The 6766-nt window shown below is 39.7% G+C and overlaps 1 pseudogene; it reads right to left on the minus strand.

Annotated features, from left to right (window-relative positions):
- Nucleotides 1-1222: 1222 nt before the first annotated feature.
- Nucleotides 1223-5047, minus strand: LOC139786067 (receptor-mediated endocytosis protein 6 homolog; annotated as a pseudogene).
- Nucleotides 5048-6766: the final 1719 nt, after the last annotated feature.

Raw genomic sequence — 6766 nt, forward strand, 5'->3', positions numbered from 1 at the left:
GCCGCACGGCGTTTCCGCGTCTATGGCCTAGTTTACACCGATCTCTTTATACGCGTATCAAATAATTCGTATGTATTGACCGGAATGAATGTCCGGGAAAGAATCTACCATATGAAATCGTTTGTATTTCGTATGAAGACTTTTGAAGTGCAATTGAAAAGGTTTGTGAGTCATTCGTTTAATCGTAATTAATTAATTATTTTAATTACACCATGCATTTAGCCGAAATTGATAAATTAATAAAAGTTTTTATACGGAATCGTTTGTATTTCGTATGAAGAGTTATGAAGTGTGATTAAAAAGGTTTGTGAGTCACCCAGATAATTTTAATTAAATATTTATAAACTCGGTAATTAGCCGAAATATAGATTTTAGTTATTCATGTTAAAAGAAGAAGGCGCTAGTGTTTCCGAAGGTCCGTCTGCAATCAGAATTAATATAAACGTTTTAAAAATTATTTTTATAGTGACATAAATAAATATACAGACTAATAAGCCTGTAATTATAAGCGATAGTTGCTAATTAAGTTTGTGACTCATATAATTCCATCTTGCAGAGGACCTCCGTAACGAGATCAAAGATGTACCAGCTGTGCAGGGTGAAGAGGTTATCTCAAACGCCCTGCCATCAAATGTCATTACCGCTGAGAAGTACTTCTTGCCATTTGAGTCAGCATGTCCGAGCAACCGGATTGTCCATTGCGTTCCACCTTGAATTTTTTTTACAGTCGTTTATTAGGATTGCTCTACTTTTAAATTGAGCGCTTTTAAATGTATTATTATTAAACTACCGATATCGATATATTATTAGTAATTTAATATTAAAGCTTGACAGAGTGACGTAAACTAATTCGCTCATAGTATTATAACAAAGTATTATGCGTTCAAATTCTCGAAAGCTAGCTTCTGTACTATATGCTCTCTTTTTATGTCGATCGATTCAGATAAAAATCTCCGAAGTCTTTCTTTCTCTCGCGATATTCCTAGAGTAAAACTGTACAAAAACTCTACGAAAGTGGCGATATTTTTCACGGATCTGGTTTGAGTCTCGGCTCTTGGGAAAGGTATACGTATGTAGAAAGAGTACGCCAACACAGTTTATCCTGCTAAATGGTTATCAATCTCTATAAGTTCTTTATTGTTTACACATAAATTATAGAATATCTAAACGTTTCTTTTTTTCGATGTCCTGTGAAGTTGTACAATAGAGTTACAAATAAAGATAAAGCCACACTTTACGTATAATCTGATTCAGTCTTTGCTAATGTTACATAATAACGTGCGAAAGAACTAACAGTTAGACTATTTAAGAGGCTATTTAAGAATTTTAATTAAGATACTGAAAGCATAAAACTGTTCAGCTAGCTTTACACAAGATATTGGTCTTCTTCTTTATGAAATCGTCAAATTATGATTATGATACATTTCTACATTATCACCAGCATCGAATCTAATCTTATTTATCGTGATACTCTTGAGAAACTGTTAATCCATTGTCTTAACTCGATCGCGGCGCAGAACTGCGTCCACCAATATTGTTCCTCTCCCTCCAATCGATTCCCGTAAAAGCTGTCTACATATTGAACAGTCGATACAACGACGGCGGATTAGTCTGAAATTAAGCACACGTTAACAATCACTCTTCTTGCTAAAATCACAATTCTCTTTTCAATCGCACACTTTGATTATGACATAGACCAGCACGGGAGTCAGATCGTCGGCAGCAGGTATGCCTCTTTCCGACGCCATGGAGAGGAGATTCATGATGGTAGTCGCGCAACGAAATACACACTGCAACTTATCCCTAGGAGTCTTATACGCCGATATTACAGCCAATTCAGCCTGCGCCCATGACCAGGGCATTCGTAATGATAAACTTTTGAAATGTGTAGGTCCTTGTGATTTGGATGAGTTACGACCTTTGCCAACTTTTTGATGTGACCGTGAAAGAGCTGGTCCCTATATACATCTCCATCTTCATTAGATAGAGCGCATTGTGGTATACCCGTGCCATGACGGTTCTTTCCACCACGACTCGCCAAATCTAACTGGTTGGCGCTCGCCGCTGAAAGTAAGAAGTAAGTTCAGACGTCTCTGAGCACTCCGCTAAGATCAATTGCGAGATAAATAATTATATTCATGTACATTGCCAGATCGGATCGTTGTCCATTTCCACGTGGACCTTCCCTAGAAAATTATCCACGAGATCCTGTTTCTCGTCAGCTAGCGTAAGCTTTTTAAACTCTTCGCAGAAACGCAGGAGGAAAGCCTTCTTTTTTTCCAAAATACCCTCACACAAACGGATACAAGATGATTATTGATAGCATCCCGATCGCACTTAACTCGCACGCATAATCTGAAAAATATTATTATTAAACGGTTAACATCTTACATTTAAACATCTTACATTTACTTATACATTACATACAAAGATGATATTTATATATAAACAGTACCTATCTAAGTGAGCTAATGTCGACAGCAATCCCTGACGACATCTGATTAAATATGCGATATAAGGAGATCGCTTTTGATAATCCTCTCGAAGTGATTTGAAGAGCTTTCTACATCCATCGTCATTAAATAGACGCACGCAACGTAAAGTTTCATGAAGATGAGCTAGTAATGCCCTATCCTGCAGGTTTATAGCTTCTGTCAATTGTAGTTGTAAAACGCAACCAGTTCGTTTTCTTTCTGCGACTAACAATGTCTCTGTAACAAAATGTTATATGCGAATATTTGAACATTAAGTAATTAAGTAATCCATAAAAAAATCACACTTTGTTTTGTACGCCATGATTGAAAAATAATACAATAAATACCTCTGAAGTATTCCATGGAATGTGTTGAAGGTCAGCAGTGCTAAGTACTAAGTACCATACGTAATTTTCTTTTAGCATCCGCAAAAGCATAATAGAGTTCTACATTATTCGAATCGATTGAAAGTCTTTCGTCTTCCACCTCTTTTGTACGGGACTGATTGCTTTCGACCGAAGCTGTATCGCTTAGCTGCGCTTGGCTTTCTTCTGTATTTCGCTAATATATCATCGGTAGTATCTGAAATTAATCAAAAGAACAATTTATTACTGTCTAAAACTTGCAGGAAAACTTTTCCTTTTTTTTAGCATTACTTCCGATTTATCTTCGATTCTACAAAACTATTAAAACAGAAACCGTTTATATTGTAACAAAATAATATATGATAATTGGTAATAGTTATTTATTAATATCTTACCGCCCGCGACATTACCGGATGATGTTACATCTTCCGACATAATCCTGCGTAATCTGTGCCTGCACACATCGACGCCGTCGCCACCAGCTTCTCGATCGAAACATCTGTCGTCCGTCACGCGGATTGCTTTACCTCTACGATTTTTCAATGACAATTTTAATTTACCAAAGAAACCGCGTTTGTTTTTTTAATCGTTGTCCAACAATTCCTTATCGCCACGCTCGGCGGTCATGTCAAAGCTTATGCTCTTTGGAATAGCTCCCGTTGATGCATTTGGAAAAATTGGGAATCGAACCATCTACCGCGTCACACGTGCCATTAACCGTTGGTGTTGGTAAATCTGACGTTGAAATGTTACTCTTCACACGAGGTTCTGATCCGGAACTGCTGCTGGATGTTACGCTAGCCGTGCTTAATCGGCCTAGGGTATTCCCGACTGACGCCATGCAGCTGTCCAACTCCTGATTCATAAAATTCACATTAGATGTATAACGTTCTTCGGTGGGAAAGACAACAGATTGACAGAAGGATTAAGTGAAGAAATGCAAACCTCTGTTTTCACGTCACCGATTTGGGACTTCTCTGACAAAACAGGCGCAGAAATATGATTAGCTGATAGCAACGCCGGTGCGACTGCAGCCGCAGCGATGTAATTGTGCGCAGGTGCTTGACGTTCAACTTGCTTACCATTGTCAATTTGAAGTTTATCTATCAAGTGGACCAGCCTATCTATCTATCTTGAAACGGGCGAGCAGCGCCAGAAACAGTGCTAACGACAGCTCGAACACTTCCGGCACCAAAGACACGCCATTCTTCGACAGTGCGACACACAAGTACTTTAATGGCGATAACAAACATCTCGTTAGAGCGCAATATTGGACCGGCATTCTGCAAGATTCCCAGAAGTAACTGAAGCGACAAGATCTTGGAACGGAGCTTGTGCGATCGGGATCGAGAGTGCCGTCCGGCAGCGGTTTCATAGAGAGCTTGCAGAGAGCACGAAACACCAGGACTGCATCCTTTTGCAGCACATGGGTGAATTTCGCAGTTACCATTCTCAGTGGCCGCCTTGTCATCGTTGTCCTCCGGACTGCCGTTCTCCAAACTGACTTCCTCTTCCAATGGCACCACAGATTTTACTACATCATCAAGAATACTCTTGACAATTGTTTGAGAATCAATGTTATCATTACTAGGAGCATTCTCTAGACTTAGTTCAGCTTCAGTTTCACCGTTTGCTATGACAGAACCCTCCTGCTGATGTTCCCCATCAAGCCTCACGTTCTCTTCCTCCGCCTGAGTCTCCATTCGCGCGAAGATCACGTTGATCATCTGCGTGAGAGTAGCACAGGCTGTTGTTTGATTCACCAGGTTGCGCGACGACAAGTAAACGTTGTAAACAGTACGAATTGTTAACAATACCGTACCCTCGTATACCTCCACATGCTGGCTTGTCATTACAGTCAGCAAAGCTTTAATAATCTGCAGCTGCACACTCTCACCGGTCTGTGGACCGGTGAAGCAACCGCAAATTGTCTCGACAATGCGCACAATCAGCAGCTTGTTAGGCTCCGTTGAATCAGGCACATTGCCAGTGAGATGGCTATATGCGATTAACTTCTGCAGGCAGTCCAGTGCTGTGTCCGTAGTTAGTCACCACAATCCGTAGTGACTAGCTCTGACATGCTGATTCAAATGGCAAGAAGTGCCAAGAAGTACTTCTCAGCGGTAAGCGGTAATGACATTTGAGTCGCTCAATTGGGCTGTGGCAGGGCGTTTGAGATAACCTCTTCACCCTGCACAGCTGGTACATCTTTGATCTCGTTAAAGCCCGGTGTCCACGATGCAAGAACTGTGTCCAAGTTTCGGTTTAAGCCAATGACCGCTGTTACACGCCACCCTAGCCAATCACACTCATTCTTCAGAAGAAGGGAATAGCTGTGATTTGCCAGCCTAAGAACTACCGATGTTATAACCCGATTAACGGTGCCGTGTAAACGCAGTCAATGAAACTGCTACTTTTCTGTAAGAGCTGCAAGTTGATTGGCTTTACGGAGGTCCTCTGCAAGATGGAATTATATGAGTCACAAACTTAATTAGCAACTATCGCTTATAATTACAAGCTTATTAGTCTGTATATTTATTTATTTCACTATAAAATAATTTTTAAAACGTTTATATTAATTCTGATTGCAGACGGACCTTCGGGAACACTAGCGCCTTCTTCTTTTAACATGAATAACTAAAAATCTATATTTCGGCTAATTACCGAGTTTATAAATATTTAATTAAAATTATCTGGGTGACTCACAAACCTTTTTAATCACACTTCATAACTCTTCATACGAAATACAAACGATTCCGTATAAAAACTTTTATTAATTTATCAATTTCGGCTAAATGCATGGTGTAAAAATAATTAATTAATTACGATTAAACGAATGACTCACAAACCTTTTCAATTGCACTTCAAAAGTCTTCATACGAAATACAAACGATTTCATATGGTAGATTCTTTCCCGGCCATTCATTTCCGGTCAAATACATACGAATTATCAAATAGTATATTTGAACTGATCAGCCAATAATCAGACTTATTTACTAGTTATTTACTATTTAATACGCATATCAAGTGATCGGTGTAAACTAGGCCTATGGATCAGCGACATTACTGATTAAAACGAGCATAAGTTTAATGAGATTCATTAATTAATTTGGCTAAAATTTGGGAAAAACGATTCGTAGTTCACGGCTACGAATCGTACCCCTAATGCTGGGTCTACAATGCGAGTCGCAAAGTCGTGAGTCGCAAGAATTGACCAATCACAGTCGAATTTGAGGAGAATAATCGACTGTGATTGGTCAATTCTTGCGACTCACGACTTTGCGACTCGCATTGTAGACCCAGCATTTTACTGGAATAATACTACGTTTACGCGAGCGTTACTTCTGTAGTAACTTACGATAATTCCTTCGCGTAAACGGAATTTTGTAGTAACTTACGATAATTTATTCCGCGTAAACAAGTGATATATCGTAAGTTACTACAGAAGTAACGCTCGCGTAAACGTAGTATAAGAACTACAACGCATTCCATAAAGCACCTAGACACAGGGTGCATTCGTTTACACAGGGCTGCGTGTAGAAACATCACCCGAGCGCTGAAAATCTATAGTGCACGTAAAGGTGGGTCCAGACATGTATCGTATCACCGTATCGTATCATGATCGCGTATCATGATCAGCTATGTGTGGACGTACATGCTGTATCGTATCTGCGTATCATTTTGATACGCAGATACGATACGACCAGGATCCATCTAAAATCGGTTTTTCGCCGAAACATCAAAGAAATGATACGTGATACGGATACAAACAGTGTGGACGCTTTACCGATCCTGCGCCGTAGCATGGCGCATGACTTGTCCTGATTAGTCAGTCCTGCTTCTTCCCTGTCACGCTTCGGGGATGATTTCACTGATTGTTTGTTTGGAAACTTTAAATAAGTACTGCAAGCTTGTATAAGAATCACC

This window comes from Temnothorax nylanderi, unplaced genomic scaffold, assembly GCF_030848795.1.
Source record: "Temnothorax nylanderi isolate EJ_2023f unplaced genomic scaffold, tnyl_v1.0 TNYL_tig0946_pilon, whole genome shotgun sequence".
NCBI lineage: Eukaryota > Metazoa > Arthropoda > Insecta > Hymenoptera > Formicidae > Temnothorax > Temnothorax nylanderi.